This window comes from Triticum aestivum, chromosome 1B (genome assembly GCF_018294505.1).
Source record: "Triticum aestivum cultivar Chinese Spring chromosome 1B, IWGSC CS RefSeq v2.1, whole genome shotgun sequence".
Taxonomy (NCBI): domain Eukaryota; kingdom Viridiplantae; phylum Streptophyta; class Magnoliopsida; order Poales; family Poaceae; genus Triticum; species Triticum aestivum.
In genome coordinates, this window is record NC_057795.1 from 192847783 (window position 1) to 192870463 (window position 22681).

Here is a 22681-nt window from a genome sequence, read left to right on the forward strand (position 1 = left end):
CGATGGTAAAGATAGAAGATGAAGGTGTGACGCCCGGATAATCAAGCTACAGTAACCTCTGCTAATGACGCCTTGTCACCTCCATTACTGTCGCTAATCTCGCGTTAGTTCAAAACGATTCGAATTCAAATTTGAATTTTTGGCAAACAAACAAAGTTTTCAAACTTTAAAACAAAAATGTTCGGACCGTGTCAAATATTGCATAGATAATTATGGTGAAGTAAACACATTTTTATAAAATGCATAAATATTTTAAATTGAATAAAACAGAAAGGAAGAAAAACAAGTGAAAGGAAAACAAAATAAAACAAAAACAACAGACACCCCCCCCCCCGCTGGGCCAAGTGGCCCAGCTGGCCTCCGCCGCCCGAACGGGCCGGCCCAACCGGCCAACCCCACTCCTCTCCTTATCCCCCCCCCCCGCAACCCTAGCCGCCACCCCACTCGTCCACTCCCCCCCCCACTCTCTCCTCCCACGTTCCCCTCTCTCCCTCGTCTGGATCGAGACGGGGGGAGCCAGATCCCGCGTCACCGGCGTCGCCCGTCACCATCCTCCCCCTCGCCGGACGCCTCCTCGCCTCACCCCGAGTCGCCCCGGCGCCCCTCCATGCGCCACCCTCGATCTGGAGTTGGGACTCGATCCCGACGCCACAACCGCTTGGAGTACCCCTCGCCGGAACCACGTCGCCACGCCGCCCAACCCCGCCGCCGTCGCACCTCCCCGGGACGCCGCCGCCTCCACCTCGTCGTTCTACCCCGCCGGACTGCCTCCTCTCCGACGTGCGTCACCATCCTCCTCCCCGCGCCCCATTGCCCCGATCCCTGCATCCCGCAGTGAGCCCCGACTCCTCCTCCCCTCCTCTGTCTCACGCGCTCACCGTGGCCGGGTCGCGCCCTGGCCGAGCGTGGCGCCCCGTCCGGCCACGCCACTTTGCGCTCGCCTCGCCCTAAGATGCCGCTCCTTCGTCCCCTATCCCCACGTCCCCGTGTCGCCTCCCACCGCGGTGATCGCCGCTCCGGCCGCTTGGCCGGCACCGTGGCCTCCGGCCCCGCCTTGCGCCATCACCTCCCCTGCTCCGGCCACCTCGGCCATGGCCTCGCCCCTCTCCTAGCGTCGCCGCTGGCCATTGGCCGCGTGCGCCCCGCTGCCTGCTGCCGTTCCTGCCGGCCCCGCCGCTCGCCGGCGCTGGCCGCCCCTCTCCCCGACCCCATCGGCGCCCGCGCGCCCCACCGGGTGCGTCCTCGTGGCTGCGCCCATGCGCCCGAACTCCCTGTGCCCGTAGCCCACACCCGCTATGGCCCCCTTGCCTATGACATGTGGGGCCCCAACCCCCCCACAGAACGTTTACAAAAATAATAATAATTAATTAATTAGTTAATTAAAGAAATAGTTAACTTAATTAATTTTGATTAATTAAACTAATCAAATAACTAAACTAACTAAACTGTTAGTCAATTAATTAATTACTCAATGACAGTGGCCCCCTCCTAATTAATACTAATTAGGTTAAATTAGATGACTAATTAAAATGTGTCACTGACCAGTGGGTCCCACTGGTCAGGTTGACCAGTCAACCCTGTTGACTGCTGACATCAGCATGACATCGTGCTGATGTCATAATTCCATTTTCGAATTAAATTAAATAATTAATTAAATTCCAGAAATTAAATAAATCTTTAGAAAATCATATCTTTTAATCCGTAACCCGGATTAAAATATTTTCAACATGAAAGTTGCTCAGAACGACGAGACGATTCCGAATACGCAGCCCGTTCGTCCACCACACACCCCTAACATATCAAACTCGCAACTTTCCCCCTCCGGTTCCTCTGCCCGAAAACACGGAACCCCGGGAATACTTTCCCGGATGTTTTCCCCCCTTCACCGGTATCACCTACTACCGCGTTAGGGCACACCGAACACCGCGTATTGCCTTGTTATATTTTGTGATGCTTTGTTTGCTCTGTATTCATTATTTCTTCCCCCTCTTCTCTCCGGTAGACTACGAGACCGACGCTGCTACTGACCAGTTCGACTACGGAGTTGACGACCCCTCTCTCTCTTGCCAGAGCAACCAGGCAAGCCCCCCCTTTGATCACCAGATATCGCCTACTCTTCTCTATACTGCTTGCATTAGAGTAGTGTAGCATGTTACTGCTTTCAGTTAATCCTATACTGCTGCATAGCCTGTCCTTGCTACTACTGTTGTTACCATTACCTGCTATCCTACTGCTTAGTATAGGATGCTAGTGTTCCATCAGTGGCCCTACACTCTTGTCCGTCTGCCATGCTATACTACTGGGCTGTGATCACTTCGGGAGGTGATCACGGGCATATACTATATACTTTACACTGTTACATTACCTGTGATACTGTTCGGAGATGGGGGCTGAAGGGGCAGGTGGCTCCATCCCGGTAGAGGTGGGCCTGGGTTCCCGACGGCCCCCGACTGTTACTTTGTGGCGGAGCGACAGGGCAGGTTGAGACCACCTAGGAGACAGGTGGGCCTGGCCTTGTTCGGCATTCGCGGATACTTAACACGCTTAACGAGATCTTGGTATTTGATCTGAGTCTGGCTACTGGCCTATACGCACTAACCATCTACGGGGAGTAGTTATGGGTATCCCGGCGTCGTGGTATCAGCCGAAGCACTTCAGACGTCAGCGACGGAGCGGCGCGCGCCGGATTGGAACGTAAGCCTGCTCTTGTATTAAGGGGGCTAGTTCTGCTTCCGGCCGCCCTCGCAACGTGCAGGTGTGCTATGGGCGATGGGCCCAGACCCCTGTGCGCTTAGTTTAGACCGGCGTGCTGGCCTCTCTGTTTTGCCTAGGTGGGGCTGCGACGTGTTGATCTTCCGAGGCCGGGCATGACCCAGGAAAGTGTGTCCGGCCAAATGGGATCGAGCGTGTTGGGGAATGTGGTGCACCCCTGCAGGGAAGTTAATCTATTCGAATAGCCGTGATCTTCGGTAACAGGACGACTTGGAGTTGTACCTTGACCTTATGACAACTAGAACCGGATACTTAATAAAACACACCCTTCCAAGTGCCAGATACAACCGGTGGTCGCTCTACCTCAGGGATATGAGGAGGGGATCGCCGGGTAGGATTATGCTATGAGATGCTACTTGGAGATGCTACTTGGAGGACTTCAATCTACTCTCTTCTACTTGATGCAAGACGGTGGCTGCGAGAAGCGTAGTCTTCGACAGGATTAGTTATCCCCCTCTTATTCTGGCATTCTGCAGTTCAGTCCACTGATATGGCCTCCTTACACATATACCCATGCATATGTAGTGTAGTTCCTTGCTTGCGAGTACTTTGGATGAGTACTCACGGTTGCTTTCTCCCCCCTTTTTCCCCTTTCCTTTCTTTCTGGTTGTCGCAACCAGATGCTGGAGTCCAGGAGCCAGACGCCACCGTCGACGATGACCCCTACTACACTGGAGGTGCCTACTACTACGTGCTGCCCGCTGATGACGACCTGGAGTAGTTTAGGAGGATCCCAGGCAGGAGGCCTGCGCCTCTTTCGATCTGTATCCCAGTTTGTGCTAGCCTTCTTAAGGCAAACTTGTTTAACTTATGTCTGTACTCAGATATTGTTGCTTCCGCTGACTCGTCTATGATCGAGCACTTGTATTCGAGCCCTCGAGGCCCCTGGCTTGTATTATGATGCTTGCATGACTTATTTATGTTTTAGAGTTGTGTTGTGATATCTTCCCGTGAGTCCCTGATCTTGATCGTACACGTTTGCGTGCATGATTAGTGTACGATTGAATCGGGGGCATCACAGAAGGCCTCATCAAGACAAGGGATACCAATTAAGATGGCAAAGCCTTGTAAAGATAAGCAAGAGAAAAAATATCTTCACCACAACAGAGTGCATCAAGATACAATTACCTCATCAAGTTCTACTTTCCTCCCACTCACTTCTTTCGAGAGAAACTCCTTCTCTAGAAAGGATCCATTCTTAGCAACGAATATCTTGCCTTTAATATTCTGAATATGTTGCACTATCATTATCAACTTTGCATCTTTTGGCATCAATATTATGAATATGTGTATCACCACGATCGAGATTCAATAAAAATAGACCACTCTTCAAGGGTGCATGACCATAAAAGATATTACTCATATAAATAGAACAACCATTATTCTCTGATTAAATGAATAACCATCTCGCATTAAACAAGATCTAGACATAATGTTCATGCTCAACGCTGGCATCAAATAACAATTATTCAGGTCTAGAACTTATTTCGAATGTAGATGTAGACGTAGCGTGCCGATGGCGATCACATCGACCTTGGAACCATTCCCGACGTGCATCGTTACCTCGCCCTTAGCCAATCTTTGTTTAATCCGTAGTCCATGTTTTCAGTTACAAATATGAGCAACCGAACCGGTAAAAAATACCCAGACACTACTACGAGCATTTAGTAAGGTACACATCAATAACATGTATATCAAATATACCTTTGTTCACTTTGCCATCCTTCTTATCCGTCAAATATTTGGGGCAGTTCTGATTCTAGTGACCATTTCCTTTGTAGTAGAAGCACTCAGTTTCAGGCTTAGGGCCAGCTTTGGGCTTCTTCACAGGAGAGACAACTTGCTTGCCATTCTACTTGAAGTTCCCTTTCTTTCCCTTTGCCCTTTTCTTTAAACTAGTGGTCTTGTCAATCATCAACACTTGATGCTCTTTCTTGATTTCTACCTTCATCGATTTCAGCATCGCGAAGAGCTCGGGAATCGTTTTCGTCATCCCTTGCATACTATAGTTCATCACGAAGTTCCAGTAACTTGGTGATGGTGACTAGAGAACTCTGTCAATCACTATCTTATCTGGAAGATTAACTTCCACTTGATTCAAGTGATTGTAGTACCCAGACATTCTGAGCACATGCTCACTAGCTGAGCAATTCTCCTCCATCTTTCAGGCGAAGTACTTGTTAGAGGTCTCATACCTCTTGACATGGGCATGAGTCTGAAATACCAATTTCAGCTCTTTGGAACATCTTATATGCTCCGGTGTGTTCAAAACATTTTTGAAGTCCCGGTTCTAAGCCATAAAGCGTGGTGCACTAAACTATCAAATAGTTATCATATTGAGCTAGCCAAACATTCATAACATCTGCATCTGCTCCTGCAATAGGTTTGTCACCTACCGGTGCATCAAGGACATAATTCTTTTGTGTAGCAATGAGGATAAACCTCAGATCACGGACCCAGTCCGCATCATTGCTACTATCATCTTTCAACTTAGTTTTCTCTAGGAATATATAAAAACACAGGGAAGCTACAATGTGAGCTATTGATCTACAACATAATTTTCAAAATACTATCAGGACTAAGTTCATGATAAATTAAAGTTCAATTAATCATATTACTTATGAACTCCCACTTAGATAGACATTCATCTAGTCATCTAAATGATCACGTCATCCATATAAACTAAACCATGTCTGATCATCACGTGAGATGGAGTAGTTTTCAATGGTGAACATCTCTATGTTGATCATATCTATTATATGATTTAAGCTCGACCTTTCGATCTCCAATGTTCCAAGGCCATATCTGCATATGCTAGGCTCGTCAAGTTTAACCCGAGTATTCTGCATGTGCAAAACTGGCTTGCGTCCGTTGTATGTGAACGTAGAGCCTATCACACCCGATCATCACGTGGTGTCTTAGTACGAAGAACTGTCGCAATGGTGCATGCTCAGGGAGAACACTTATACCTTGAAATTTAGTAAGGGAACATCTTATAATGCTACCGCTATACTAAGCAAAGTAAGATGCATAAAAGATAAACATCACATCCAATCAAAATATGTGACATGATATGGCCATCATCATCATCTTGTGCTCATGATCTCCATCACCGAAGCATCGTCATGATCTCCATCGTCACTAACGCGACACCTTGATCTCCATCGTAGCATCATTGTCATCTCGCCAACTATTGCTTCTACGACTATTGCTACCACTTAGTGATAACGTAAAACAATTACATGGTGATTGCATCCATATGGCTCCTACCAGTTGCCGATAACTTTGTTACAAAACATGATCATCTCATACAACAATTTATATCACATCATGCCTTGACCATATCACATCACAGCAAGCCCTGCAAAAACAAGTTAGACATCCTCTACTTTGTTGTTGCAAGTTTTATGTGGCTTCTACGAGCTTCTAGCAAGAACCGTTCTTACCTACGCATCAAAACCACAACGATTTTTCTGAAGTGTGATGTTTTAACCTTCAACAAGGACTGGTCGCAGTCAAACTTGATTCAACTAAAGTTGGAGAAACAGACACCCGCCAGCCACCTATGTGCAAAAGCACGTCGGTAGAACTAGTCTCATGAACGCGGTCATGTAATGTCGGTCCGGGTCACTTGTCGGTGTCAAAACCGGCGGATCTCGGGTAGGGGGTCCCAAACTGTGCGTCTAAGGCTAATGGTAACAGGAGGCAGGGGACACAATGTTTACCCAGGTTCGGGCCCTCTCTATGGAGGTAATACCCTACTTCCTGCTTGATTGATCTTGATGATATGAGTATTACAAGAGTTGATCTACCACGAGATCATAGAGGCTAAACCCTAGAAGCTAGCCTATGATTATGATTGTTGTTGTCCTACGGACTAAACCCTCTGGTTTATATAGACATCGGAGGGGGCTAGTGTCAGGACCCCGATCCTAAGTCACACCGATCTAGCATGTAACACATCATATCACTTTGCGGCCTCACGCACGGTATTCCCACGGGTGCCACCTTACCTGGCCCGAGACCGTTTGCGCCTTTTGGCTCACGTATATGATAGTGCCGCTAGCATCCATATGACAAGAACTCGGGCTGACATGGCTAGTCGTGAACCCAAAGTGGCACTAACTTACAGGGACAGGCATCCATGACCCAGCATCGAACGTGTCGGTCATCAGCGAGTGAATCCAGGCTGTAGCACTGGGCTAGCAGGACTCCGGTGAACCGGGCTGTAGTGGGCTAACAGGACTCCGGTATTCATCGCGTGACATTTCCCCGAAGGGACAGACACAGGAACGAAGAAGGACACATGCCGGCCAGCCTAAGTGTTCCGGAGCAGTAGCAAGCTACCATGGCTCGGTGGAAACACTAGGAGACATTTCCCGGTAAGAGAGGCTACTAAGGATAAACAACTAGATAGTCAGATCCCACACATACCAAGCATTTCAATAACATACACACAATATGCTCGATATGTGCAAATACAACATGGCATCACAACATGACTCTACGACTCAAGTATTTATTCAATAGGCTCCGAGGAGCGAGATATTACAAACATGGGTCTCATGACCCAACAATCAGAGCATACAAGTCAAAGCACATGCGGAAGCTTAACATGTCTGAGTACAGACATCTAGAAATGAAAAAGGCTGAGAAGCCTGACTGTCTATCAGATCCTGCCGAGGGCACAAGATCGTAGCTGAGGTAACAAGCTAAACGTCGAAGTCCACGCGGAACTACTAGTGAGACTGAAGTCTCTCTGCAAAAACATAAAATAGGCAAACGTGAGTACAAATGTACCCAGCAAGACTTACATCAGAACTATCTACATATGCATCATTATCAACAAAGGGGATGGTGGGGTTTAACTGCAGCAAGCCAGCTTTGACTCGGTGGCTATCCTGAACTACGAATGCAAGTAACTCTTTTGAGGTGGCGCACACGAGTCCACATATTCACCATATCAATACACCACTATGGATCCGCTCCCGTCTCCCTACGAGAACGCCATCCATAGCACTCACGCTTATCTTGCGTATTTTAGGGTATCCACTTTCACTTGTCTATGAACTGTACAAGGGGTCCAAGTTTCCATATCCGAGGAATCCGGCTATTCGAATAGATAATGATAACCCTGCAGGGGTGTACTTCTTCACACACGCTTTCGCCACTTATCGCCCTGTACACGTCATGTACCTCGGCAACCTTCAAGCGGAAGCCGGGCGAGGGAGTCGGCCACGACCTGACTAACCGAACAAGTCTCTCGTCCAGGTTTATCGCCTATTCGGGTTCCATCCGCAAGGAGATCCGGCCGGGGTGTCGCTCACGGCCCCAAACGATGTGAGCAGGGTTCCCAAGCCCACCATCCGGGTGCCACTTGGTACACCGTGCCACTGTGCCTAGTCTGTCCCAAGCCCACCTGTACCGGGTGCCACTTGGTAGACTACTAACACTACCTACAAACACCAGAAACTAGTTGCAACTCCTGGACAGAGATCATGTTGATTAATAAGTCGAGAGGGCTTGGAGCGCCCGGAGCCCAATGTGTGGTAGTAACTGGTCATGGATCACAAACACAGAACTCAGTTCCTGAGGACGGCTGCAATGAGACAACCCACCATGTACTCCTACATGGCCTCTCACCGCTACCTTTACCAAATCGTGTTCACACACTTAGCTCTCAACAGTAGGACATGTTCACACACCTCGGATTCATCCCCGATGAATCAGACCTGACTCAACTCTAAGCAGTAGCAGGCATGACAAACAAACATGAATGAGTAGGCACATCAGGGCTCAAACAACTCCTACTCATGCTAGTGGGTTTCATCTATTTACTGTGGCAATGACAGGTCATGCAAAGGATAAAGGGGTTCAGCTACCGCAACAAGTAACAGATGAATCGTTGTTGTCCTAATGCAGTAAAAGAGAGCAGGAGCGAGAGAGTGGGATTTTATCGGAATGAACAAGGGGGTTTTGCTTGCCTGGCACTTCTGAAGATAGCATAGCTCTTCATCGGTGTCATCGAACTCATCGTCGGAACCACGTCTATCGAGAGGGGGCAAGTTCCGGCAACACAGAAGGAAACATAATCAATGCAATGCACAATATGATGCATGCTCATGACATGGCAATATGAATGTGTTTTGGGCTAATGCACCTAGCTATGATTTAAATGAAGTTGGTTTGAATACATGATTCAAATTCCAACTCCATATATGATTATTTAAATGCCCTTTATTTGTTTTGTCCAAAACAGAGGACAAACATTGTTCAAACATGCATGAAAATGGTACAGATGGATTCCTTGAATTTTTCTGATAATTTTTCATATATAATTTATTTAATTTGGAGTTACGGTTGAATTTCTATGAATTTTAGAAGTTTTGGACATTTTCTGAAAATATTAAATCATTTAAGATTTATTTAAATTCCAGAAAGGAATTATTGCGTCAGCATGACGTTGGCATGACGTCAGCAGGTCAACAGGGTTGACCAGAGTCAAACCTGTGGCGCGGGACCCACGGGTCAGAGTCATTAGACTAACTAATCTTAGTTAGTCCTAATCCTAGGTTTAATTAGCAGGGCGGGCCCACACGTCAGTGACCCAGGGGGGTCAAATCCCTGGTCAACCGGGGCTAATCCACCGGCGTCTAGCCGCCGGCAACGACCAGACGCGGCGGAGGCTCGGGAATCGCCCACAGGGCACGATTCGAGCTGCGGCTAGGCGCGTCGGAGTGCCCTCGCCGGCGCGCGTCGTTAGGTGGTGCTAGCCGGGCCTGGGGTGGCCGGAGTCGACGGCGGCGAGCTCGGTTGCGGCCGCCGGAGCTCGGGTGAGACACGGGCGACCACTAGGGGGCACGGGAGGGCGAGCTGCGGCATGCAACGGGCTCGTGGAGACGTTCTGAGCACGATGGTGTACTCGGGTGGGAGCTCCAGTGGCTGCAGTGACGGCGGCGACGAGGTCAGCGGCGGCCGGAGCTCGGGTTCGGCGGGGCAGCTAGCTAGGGGACGAGAACGGAGGGGGCGAGCAAAGAGAGGAGATGAGGAGCTCACAGGGAGGCGGCGCAGAAGGTCAGTGGGCTCGGGGGCGCGCCAGACGTCGCGAATCGACGGCGGTGAGCTTCGGTGGCCGGCGACGGGAACGGCGATGGTGGCGGCGTTGCAGCGCGTCCGGGACCTCGTGGCTCGGTGGAGAGGAAGAGGGGGTCGAGGCGGAGCCTCTGGGCGCAACGGCAAGGCGGGGCAGTGGCTGTGGCCATGGCAGCAGCGAGCGGCGGCGGTGAGCGCGCTCGGGCGCGAGAGAGGGAGAGAGCAGAGAAGGGGGAAGGGGTCGGGAGAGAGTGAGAGAGAGCCAGGGGCTGCGTGGCGCTCCGTGGCGTCGTCTAGGAGGGGCCGGGGAAGCAGGAGGTGGCCGGAGAAGCAGGAGGTGGCCGGACGCGTGCCGGCGGGCGTCGGCCACGCGCGCTCCAGTCCTTCTGGCGTGAGCTGGAAGGAGACAAGGGGGGAGAGATGGGCTGGGCCAACAGTGTTGGGCCGTCCAGGTGGGCTTCGGTGAGCGCCAGGTAAGTTACAGGTGAGTTTCTGTTCTTTTATTGTTTTTCTGTTTCTGTTTTTATACTTTGCCACTGTTTTTTCAAATTTAACAAATCCAAAACAGTGCCAAATATCCTCTGAATAATTTATGTTGCTAGATGGACTTTTCCAAAAGCTCATAAAATATTTCAGGGGTATTTGAAATTATATTCTAATTATATGAATATAATTCAAATTCAAATAACTAATGATTTAAATTCAAAGTCCCAAGATTAAGTCCCTAAAAAATGTTCAATATTTTGGTTGGGACCAGAACCCTTGCCAAAAATTATCAAACATTTAAGAAGAACATTTTTGGAACAATGAATGAGATTTTAGGGTTTTAGCCCTTCTTTTATTTAAGGTTTTGAGGCTTCCAAATTTCCTCAGTTCAAGTTTCAAAATTTAAACATGATGCAAGGAACACTAGGTCAGCACCAGAAGCTAGGGATGTGACAACTCACCCCCACTAAACAAGAATCTCGACCCGAGATTCAAGGGTAGGGTAAGACGATGGGGAATGCAACCTAACACAATCTTCACGATCCAGGTTGCCCTTCATAAGAACATTGATTCGATCACCATTATTGTCTTGATGTCTTGCTCCGAGAACGCCAACCGACATGACAACGAGAGGGGAAAGAAAACTCTAGAAGGATCGAACTTCTCGAAGGTCAAACAACTCAGGATTAACTCACGGAATGAGACATAGCAACATCTCTCGAGCTGAGAGGCAAAACATGCATCAGGAGCAACAGAAGAAACAATTTGACGAGGGTTTCAAAGTAGCGAGGGAAATTGCCATGATTCCAAAACGGGGCACCTCAGGGAAGGTGACTTGTAGATATATCCCCTTAGGTGGCAAAAAGAATTACATTTGATTCAGAGATCATTGAAAACCTTTATACCAGCCTAAGGCAATTCTCAAGCGGTCGTTTGGAGGGTTTCGGTAGAATGGCATACTCGGACTTGGATGATGTGGATTACCTTGTTGAAGACAACGTAATGGATGAATTTGCTTACCACCGGAAATGGAAGGGACCCATGGTAGAATGGCACATTGGCGGTGCAAGCTGGGAACAAAATGCAAATGCTGGGAATGATTCTGGTAACTGGGGAAGAACCCAACAATAGAGAGTGAATTCACTGTTTGAAAAGGTCATAGCATTGCCGGGGAAACTGAGAGCACTATACAGTTAATGCCGACGATCAAACCTAGCACTTGCGCGTGCTCTCAAGAACTTGAGCATTTCCATAATCATCAAGATTTTACCAATATCCGTGTCAAGGATCCTGGCAACACAACTTGCTACCATGATGAATGATGATGGATGATGCAGATGCAAAGGAAGATAACACTTTCTCAGATTTCACCTTAGCGAGGCCAAGGAAACAAAATCTGGATGATCGACCGAGAGACATTTAGCACTCCGCTTCTAATGTTCTCCTTGATGTGCTAGCGTATCCCATTCATTGAAATGGTTTGGTATCTAGAACATCAAGTAAAGGTCGGACTTCAGGAACACAAAAATCCATAAGGAACAACTTCTAGTAAGTCACTCGAAATCCTCATGGAGAAGATGGTCGATTTGCTCAATTAAGATACTACAATGATAGATCTTCCGGCTAGGTGTGTCGGCCAGAACATCAACCTTGTCGGGACCTACATCATAGATCTTGGAAAGGTTCCAACCATCATATCTGCCTGAGATTCAGATCTGGTTGGTAACATAATATTCCAGCCTCATCAAGTCTAGAAGGAAAAATGAAAGTTTGCAACACAAATCGATGAGATGACGTTGCGAGATTCTCGGGAAACGAACTATGATAGTAAGCTCCAAAACATGAGCTGGTTCTGCTACATACATGTGAACACGCTGTCCCAGACAAGCATGACCACGTAGTAGTCTTATAATAAAACACTACCGAGTTCAGGTTGGGAACCATCATCGAGGATGTCGAAGTCTTGTGCATGACCTAGGATTAGCACATCAACTCCTTTTCCTTGAACAAATCAATCAGTGGCTTGGTGTGCTAGGATATACATATGGAATGGAGGTTGCAAGTCTCCGAACCACAGAATACTTCGCACGTATGCATGACTGATTTGGGATGATTCCAAAGGAAACAACATTGACTTTCTCGAGTCCACGGCGGCAACTTGCATCCAATGCACATGAACTAGAGGAAGTCACTCCTTACATCCGAACATATGCTTCATGAGCTAGCATGAACAAATGCTTTCAAAAGTTTCCAACACTAGCTTAATGTTCAGCAAAATTATGGAGAAGACAAGGATGTTGTCGATGGGCTCAACAACAATTCATCCAGATTCCCATGGAAGATGGAATTCCCTAATTATGTGAACAGGTGATAGCATTGGTCAGACCCAAAGAATATAATGGTGTATGCTCGAGGAAAAACCACGAGTAAAACAACATTACGAACATCGTTGGTACTGATTTGATTTGACGATAGCCCACACTCAAATCAAAGGATTGATGAGACAATAGGTCCAGCAACTGATCACAGGGACCAATCGATGAAGATATCATCTTTCTTCAACACACACTACACAAGAATATCCCTTTGGAACGAACTAAGTCAGGCAAGCTTTTATCTTCCAACTCTCCAAGTTGTTGTCTAGCTTAACCAACTAGCTCAGGGATATCTAACACCGATCTTGGAGAGAGGGTGGTTCACAAGAAACCAACTTGATCACGAGCTCAACATAGCGGTCAGGTGACAACCTGGTAATACTTCCGAGAAGATCTTCGGAAAATCACGAACCACCAATATGGTATTAAGCTCGAGAACGACCTTGCTTTTCAGGGCAAGACGATATGATCAACAGAGCAAGGTATTGACACAATCCTAACTCATTGATCAGAGGGTGCACCAGAAATAAGGACTAGGTAGCACGATCAATCTTAGAATGATGACTCAATAATCAGCATGCTAAGAATGAGGTTGTTGTCCATTTAACTACCAAGCAACAAGGTTGCTAGGAGTATTGGTTTCACACACCACGATTCACTTGTCGGCATTCCGGCTACAATAACACAGGAACCGAGAAATGAACAATGATGGAGAGAAGTATCACTGCACCAAGAATTCATAGGATGGTGTGCAGTTACTATAATAATCCCGATATGAAAGATGGTAATACTCCAAGGTAGAACAAAATAAAAGCTGGATTAGCAATTTGATCTGCGGAGCACAACTTCTTTGACCCAACCCTGGATATGGGTGAGGTTCTGGAGTTTGTTTCTCCTAGTCATTCCGCGATAGAATGGCTTGACGGACCACACTAAACGAACGCACACATACTCTTGACTATCAATTGATAGACGAAGGTCAGAATACGACTGAAGAGAGACAACTCAAAGGAACATACGATTTTCTGAGTTGTGGATGCATGGTTTAGCATGTCGAACGAAGTTCAACATATTTCTTCCGGATAACCCATGCAGAAAAGTAGAACTGGCAGAGCCACAATATATAATGGAGAACTCATCAAGAGCACTCTGGTTGTGATCGTTCAGTTCAATGAGGAACTTCTGCCATAAGTAGTTCATGGTATTTGGAAGAAGAAGATACCATGGACTTCAAGGACTATCGCAAAGGTTACTAATAATCTAAAGGAACTAGCAACACTATCAACATGAAGTAAGTAGGGTGAATCTTGGTTCGAAAACCCAGGAATAGAATACCTACTACTAAGTGGCATCACGAGATGCTTTCGAGAATAATTGCCAGAATCATCACACTGGAAACACAAAACATGGCTAAACTACTAGATGATCCCCTGAGACACCTAGGGTCATAATAATAACTCCAACATAAAGGTCGAGGCAGTAGAGTACCTCAACTCAACAATTTGTGTGATTAACCTGGCCTAAAAAGACATTGAAACCAGAGGAAAAGGATTTTGCAAATGCATCAGACTCTTTGGAAACCTGGGATGACTCGGACAGCGTAACGGCTGTAAATGCTCAGAAAAGATTTGAGACATTCACAAAATGGTGGCATAACCACTCAGAAGCACAATATCAAGGTTTCGAGATCAACAGTTAACGTACGGAAGTAGTAGAAACTGAACCAGAGGCTTAAATCCAACAATCTTATAAGTCTACGGATTAGTAACACGTGATCCTGATAGAAAGAAGAGATAGCCTAGTTCTTAATCCCCGTAGGAAAGATAAGATGACTCAGATCAGAAGGGCATAAGGTATAAGGAGTAAAAAGAGCCTTACGTTCCATCCCACAATCAATTCCCTTATATAACTAAAGAATTTCTAGACTCAACTTCGACCAGTTTGGCTTGGTAATCCTACAGGCAGTCAAGCTCTGATACCAAAGCTGTCAGGACCCCGACTCAATGCCACATCGATCTAGCATGTAACACATCATATCACTTTGCGGCCTCACGCACGGTATTCCCACGGGTGCCACCTTACCTTGCCCGGGACCGTTTGCGCCTTTTGGCTCACGTATATGATAGTGTCGCTAGCATCCATATGATAAGGAACCCGGGCTGACATGGCTAGTCGTAAACCCAAAGTGGCACTAACTTACAGGGACAGGCATCCATGACCCAGCATCGAACGTGTCGGTCATCAGCGAGTGAATCCAGGCTGTAGCACTGGGCTAGCAGGACTCCGGTGAACCGGGCTGTAGCGGGCTAACAGGACTCCGGTATTCATCGCGTGACATTTCCCCGAAGGGACAGACACAGGAACGAAGAAGGACACATGCCGGCCAGCCTAAGTGTTCCGGAGCAGTAGCAAGCTACCATGGCTCAGTGGAAACACTAGGAGACATTTCCCGGTAAGAGAGGCTACTAAAGATAAACAACTAGATAGTCAGATCCCACACATACCAAGCATTTCAATAACATACACACAATATGCTCGATATGTGCAAATACAACATGGCATCACAACATGACTCTACGACTCAAGTATTTATTCAATAGGCTCCGAGGAGCGAGATATTACAAACATGGGTCTCATGACCCAACAATCAGAGCATACAAGTCAAAGCACATGCGGAAGCTTAACATGTCTGAGTACAGACATCTATAAATGAAAAAGGCTGAGAAGCCTGACTATCTACCAGATCCTGCCGAGGGCACAAGATCGTAGCTGAGGTAACAAGCTAAACGTCGAAGTCCACGCGGAACTACTAGTGAGACTGAAGTCTCTCTGCAAAAACATAAAATAGGCAAACGTGAGTACAAATGTACCCAGCAAGACTTACATCAGAACTAACTACATATGCATCATTATCAACAAAGGGGATGGTGGGGTTTAACTGCAGCAAGCCAGCTTTGACTCGGTGGCTATCCTGAACTACGACTGCAAGTAACTCTTTTGAGGTGGCGCACACGAGTCCACATATTCACCATATCAATACACCACTATGGATCCGCTCCCGTCTCCCTACGAGAACGCCATCCATAGCACTCACGCTTATCTTGCGTATTTTAGGGTATCCACTTTCACTTGTCTATGAACTGTACAAGGGGTCCAAGTTTCCATATCCGAGGAATCCGGCTATTCGAATAGATAATGATAACCCTGCAGGGGTGTACTTCTTCACACACGCTTTCGCCACTTATCGCCCTGTACACGTCATGTACCTCGGCAACCTTCAAGCGGAAGCCGGGCGAGGGAGTCGGCCACGACCTGACTAACCGAACAAGTCTCTAGTCCAGGTTTATCGCCTATTCGGGTTCCATCCGCAAGGAGATCCGGCCGGGGTGTCGCTCACGGCCCCAAACGATGTGTGCAGGGTTCCCAAGCCCACCATCCGGGTGCCACTTGGTACACCGTGCCACTGTGCCTAGTCTGTCCCAAGCCCACCTGTACCGGGTGCCACTTGGTAGACTACTAACACTACCTACAAACACCAGAAACTAGTTGCAACTCCTGGACAGAGATCATGTTGATTAATAAGTCGAGAGAGCTTGGAGCGCCCGGAGCCCAATGTGTGGTAGTAACTGATCATGGATCACAAACATAGAACTCAGTTCCTGAGGACGGCTGCAATGAGATAACCCACCATGTACTCCTACATGGCCTCTCACCGCTACCTTTACCAAATCGTGTTCACACACTTAGCTCTCAACAGTAGGACATGTTCACACACCTCGGATTCATCCCCGATGAATCAGACCTGACTCAACTCTAAGCAGTAGCAGGCATGACAAACAAGCATGAATGAGTAGGCACAACAGGGCTCAAACAACTCCTACTCATGCTAGTGGGTTTCATCTATTTACTGTGGCAATGACAGGTCATGCAAAGGATAAAGGGGTTCAGCTACCGCAACAAGTAACAGATGAATCGTTGTTGTCCTAATGCAGTAAAAGAGAGCAGGAGCGAGAGAGTGGGATTTTATCGGAATGAACAAGGGGGTTTTGCTTGCCTGGCACTTCTGAAGATAGCATAGCTCTTCATCGGTGTCATCGAACTCATCGTCGGAACCACGTCTATCGAGAGGGGGCAAGTTCCGGCAACACAGAAGGAAACATAATCAATGCAATGCACAATATGATGCATGCTCATGACATGGCAATATGAATGTGTTTTGGGCTAATGCACCTAGCTATGATTTAAATGAAGTTGGTTTGAATACATGATTCAAATTCCAACTCCATATATGATTATTTAAATGCCCTTTATTTGTTTTGTCCAAAACAGAGGACAAACATTGTTCAAACATGCATGAAAATGGTACAGATGGATTCCTTGAATTTTTCTGATAATTTTTCATATATAATTTATTTAATTTGGAGTTACGGTTGAATTTCTATGAATTTTAGAAGTTTTGGACATTTTCTGAAAATATTAAATCATTTAAGATTTATTTAAATTCCAGAAAGGAATTATTGCGTCAGCATGACGTTGGCATGACGTCAGCAGGTCAACAGGGTTGACCAGAGTCAAACCTGTGGCGCGGGACCCACGGGTCAGAGTCATTAGACTAACTAATCTTAGTTAGTCCTAATCCTAGGTTTAATTAGCAGGGCGGGCCCACACGTCAGTGACCCAGGGGGGTCAAATCCCTGGTCAACCGGGGCTAATCCACCGGCGTCTAGCCGCCGGCAACGACCAGACGCGGCGGAGGCTCAGGAATCGCCCACAGGGCACGATTCGAGCTGCGGCTAGGCGCGTCGGAGTGCCCTCGCCGGCGCGCGTCGTTAGGTGGTGCTAGCCAGGCCTGGGGTGGCCGCAGTCGACGGCGGCGAGCTCGGTTGCGGCCGCCGGAGCTCGGGTGAGACACGGGCGACCACTAGGGGGCACGGGAGGGCGAGCTGCGGCATGCAACAGGCTCGTGGAGACGTTCTGAGCATGATGGTGTACTCGGGTGGGAGCTCCAGTGGCTGCAGTGACGGCGGCGATGAGGTCAGCGGCAGCCGGAGCTCGGGTTCGGCGGGGAAGCTAGCTAGGGGACGAGAACGGAGGGGGCGAGCAAAGAGAGGAGATGAGGAGCTCACAGGGAGGCGGCGCAGAAGGTCAGTGGGCTCGGGGGCGCGCCAGACGTCGCGAATCGACGGCGGTGAGCTTCGGTGGCCGGCGATGGTGGCGGTGTTGCAGCGCGTCCGGGAGCTCGTGGCTCGGTGGAGAGGAAGAGGGGGTCGAGGCGGAGCCTCTGGGCGCAACGGCAAGGCGGGGCAGTGGCTGTGGCCATGGCAGCAGCGAGCGGCGGCGGTGAGCGCGCTCGGGCGCGAGAGAGGGAGAGAGCAGAGAAGGGGGAAGGGGTCGGGAGAGAGTGAGAGAGAGCTAGGGGCTGCGTGGCGCTCCGTGGCGTCGTCTAGGAGGGGCCGGGGAAGCAGGAGGTGGCCGGAGAAGCAGGAGGTGGCCGGACGCGTGCCGGCGGGCGTCGGCCACGCGCGCTCCAGTCCTTCTGGCGTGAGCTGGAAGGAGACAAGGGGGGGAGAGATGGGCTGGGCCAACAGTGTTGGGCCGTCCAGGTGGGCTTCGGTGAGCGCCAGGTAAGTTACAGGTGAGTTTCTGTTCTTTTATTGTTTTTCTGTTTCTGTTTTTATACTTTGCCACTGTTTTTTCAAATTTAACAAATCCAAAACAGTGCCAAATATCCTCTGAATAATTTATGTTGCTAGATGGACTTTTCCAAAAGCTCATAAAATATTTCAGGGGTATTTGAAATTATATTCTAATTATATGAATATAATTCAAATTCAAATAACTAATGATTTAAATTCAAAGTCCCAAGATTAAGTCCCTAAAAAATGTTCAATATTTTGGTTGGGACCAGAACCCTTGCCAAAAATTATCAAACATTTAAGAAGAACATTTTTGGAACAATGAATGAGATTTTAGGGTTTTAGCCCTTCTTTTATTTAGGGTTTTGAGGCTTCCAAATTTCTCAGTTCAAGTTTCAAAAATTTAAACATGATGCACAGATGGAAGCAAGCATAGGTCAGGCCAGAACTAGGGATGTGACAGCTAGGGTTACACAAAGTCGGTTACACAGAAGGAAATCTACATATCCGAATTGCCAAGCTTGCCTTCCACGCAAAGGAGAGTCCCACCCGGACACGGGACGAAGTCTTCAATCCTGTATCCTCATATTCCAACAGTCCGGCACAAGTACATAGTCCGGCTGTCCGAGGACCCCCTAATCCAGGACTCCCTCAGTAGCCCCTGAACCAGGATTCAATGATGATGAGTCCGACACGCAGATTGTCTTCGGCATTGCAAGGCGGGTTCCTTCTCCGAATACTCCAATGTATATTTTTGAACACATGAATCGTGTCTGGCTCTGCAAAACAAATTCCACATACCACCGTTACTCCAAAAGTGCGCTGGGCGAAGATGGATGTCGAGAAGCTGATGACCGAAGGGCCGCCGAAGGGCAAGGAGCATCGCCACCCCGAAAAGTATTATGATAGTGTCCTGAAGGGCTCCCGCCTTGTGGCGGAGCAATGTGCGAAGGATGTAATCTTTGAGTGAATACACTCATTTTATCCTGTAATATGAAACAAGTTCTTTTGCGCAATATAACGCTTGCTGATTTAAAATTTTACCTTCTGTGCGGCCGTTCATAAAATCTGAGAGTTGGCCAGTCGTCGGCTTCTGCACCCATGTAACTAATACCGGGGTGTTCGGGATAAATCTAAACACTCTTTATCCAAATTTTTGGTCCTTTAAGGAGGTGTTTAGCGCAATGAACAAGGCAATCGGACTATACAGCTTTATCGCTCTCACTTAGCCATAGAAGTTCAATAATTTTAAATTTTGGCGTAGCCCCTGGTATTCGGAAGGCCGAACTTGGGGCGCTATACACGCCTAAATTGGACAAAGGCCGATTCCTCGCGAAAAGCAGAAAAAATCTTTAAGGATTTGAGACCTCTCGAACAGCGACCAGCTCTCGCCGCATCATGACAGTCAATTTTTGGCTTTCTCTACTGAGGTGCTCGTCTGGAAGAACCGGGACACAATCGCAGTAGTTCTCCCTGTGCCACCTTAGCCGATATAGCGAAACGTAAGGCAGCAAAACATGGGAGCCAGGCAAAGCCAACTATTGACCCAAGACATGATTCGGAGCTGATGCATATAATGCTATAAGTTCGGGGTGCCGCACTATCGAAAGTGTTCGGACTTTTCTTGTCGTGTTATGGGATACACTGAAGCCCCTGGCGAGCTGAACGTACCAAAATGTACGAGTGCAATTTGTAATAAATAAACAGTTAAGGAAAAAGATAAAGAAATGTAATAATAAACTGATGATGTACATTATTTTCCATTGTTATTTGAATAATACGTCAGGGCATATGTATGCAAGTAGTGCGATAAGGAAAATAGGACTATTTGACATGTCCTAACCAAGAGCGAGCTGCGTGTGGGTATGTAAAACAGGTATAGCGATCGTTATTAGAGACCACCTAGGGATTCCCTTGTATGTCAAAGCTCCTTGCCTCCTTGGTGTTTCCGTCCCGTGATGGGTCCGATAATCAGGCTATCGGAAGAGCCTCCGGAAAATAGGGACCTGAAAGAAAGAAAAGGGGTGAAGGTATACGGATCCTGGGGCGGCTGAGCCACATTGCTGACCGCATTCTAGCTGTGCCTCCATCTATGCCCATGGTATTTTAAGTGCGTAATTATGTACGCGCGACGCAAATTTCACTGCTTGACTGGGAATAGGACGGAGGCCGAATTGCTAGGCGAGCTCTGGACATGCCGGACGATCCTGTTGCAGAGTACTTCGGACTCGCTTGGCGGTGTCCGGGGGTTATTGCTGAATTGGAGGTCTGCCTAAGAAGGCTGCTCTGTACTTCTGCTGCGAGGGCCGCAGTGTGCTCCTCCATATGGAGGGAGCGCTCTGTGTTTCCATTAACTGTTATAAGCCGCGAGGTCCTGGCATTTTGAGCTTGAGGTACGCATAATGCGGTACCGCATTGAATCTGGCAAATGTGGTTCGTTCGAGCAGTGTGTGATAGCCACTGCAGAAGGGGACGATATCGAAGATTAACTCCTCGCTTCGGAAGTTGTCCGGAGATCCGAAGACTACTTCTAGTGTGATTGAGCCCATGCAACAGGCCTCTACACCTGGTATAACACCTTTAAAGGTGGTTTTGGTGGGTTTGATCCTTGAGGGATCGATGCCCATTTTGCGCACTGTATCCTCATAGAGCAGGTTCAGGCTGCTGCCACCGTACATAAGGACTCGTGTGAGGTGGAATCCGTCAATGATGGGGTCGAGGACCAACGCGGTCGAACCACCATGACGGATACTGGTCGGATGGTCCCTACGATCGAAGGTGATCGGACAAGAAGACTATGGGTTGAACTTTGGGGCGACTGGCTCCATTGCGTAGACGTCCCTTTGTGCACACTTCCATTCCCGCTTGGGAATATGGGTTGCGTATATCATATTTACCATTTTTACTTGGGGAGGAAATTTCTTCTGTCCTCCTGCGTTCGGCAGCCGGGGCTCTGATACGTCTCCAACGTATCTATAATTTTTTATTGCTCCATGCTACTTTATCTACTATTTTGGACTATATTGGGCTTTATTTTCCACTTTTATATTACTTTTGGGACTAACCTACTAACCGGAGGCCCAGCCCAGAATTGTTGTTTTTTGCCTTTTCGAAGAAACAGAATATCAAACGGAGTCCAAACGGAATGAAACCTTCGGGATCGTGATTTTCCAATCGAACGTGATCCAGGAGACTTGGACCCTACTCCAAGAAGTCTCCGAGGAGGCCACGAGGGTGGAGGGCACCCCCCTGGGCGCGCCCCCTACCTCGTGGGCCCCTCGGAGCTCCACCTCGACGTACTCCTTCCTCCTATATATACCTATGTATCCCCGAACGATCAGAACAGGAGCCAAAAACCTAATTCCACCGCCGCAACCTTTTGTATCCACGAGATCCCATCTTGGGGCCTGTTCCGGAGCTCCGCCGGAGGGGGCGTCCACCATGGAGGGCTTCTACATCAACACCATAGTCCCTCCGATGAAGTGTGAGTAGTTTACTTCAGACCTTCGGGTCCATAGCTAGTAGCTAGATGGCTTCTTCTCTCTTTTTGGATCTCAATACAATGTTCTCCCCCTCTCTCGTGGAGATCTATTCGATGTAATCTTCTTTTTGTGGTGTGTTTGTTGAGACCGATGAATTGTGGGTTAATGATCCCGTATTATCTATGGAAAGTATTTGATTCTTCTCTGAATTCTTTTATGTATGATTGAGTTATCTTTGCAAGTCTCTTCGCATTATCTTTTTGGTTTGGCAAACTAGATTGGTAGTTCTTGCAATGGGAGAAGTGCTTAGCTTTGGGTACAATCTTGCGGTGTCCTTACTCAGTGACAGAAAGAGTTGCAAGGCACGTATTGTATTATTGCCATCAAGGATAACAAGATGGTTTTTTATCATATTGCATGAATTTATCCCTCTACATCATGTCATCTTGCTTACGGTGTTACTCTGTTTTTACTTAATACTCTAGATGCATGCTGGATAGCGGTCAATGAGTGGAGTAATAGTAGTAGGTGCAGAATCATTTCGATCTACTTGTTTTGGACGTGATGCCTATATACATGATCATTGCCTAGATATACTCATAACTATGCTCAATTCTGTCAATTGCTCAACAGTAATTTGTTCACCCACCGTAGAATACTTATGCTCTTGAGAGAAGCCACTAGTGAAACCTATGGCCCCCGGGTCTATTCTCATCATATCAATCTATATCACTTTATTTACTTGCTTTGTTTTTACTTTGCCTTTACTTTTTACTTTGCATCTATCTATCAAAAATACCAAAAATATTATCTCTATCAGATCTCACTCTCATAAGTG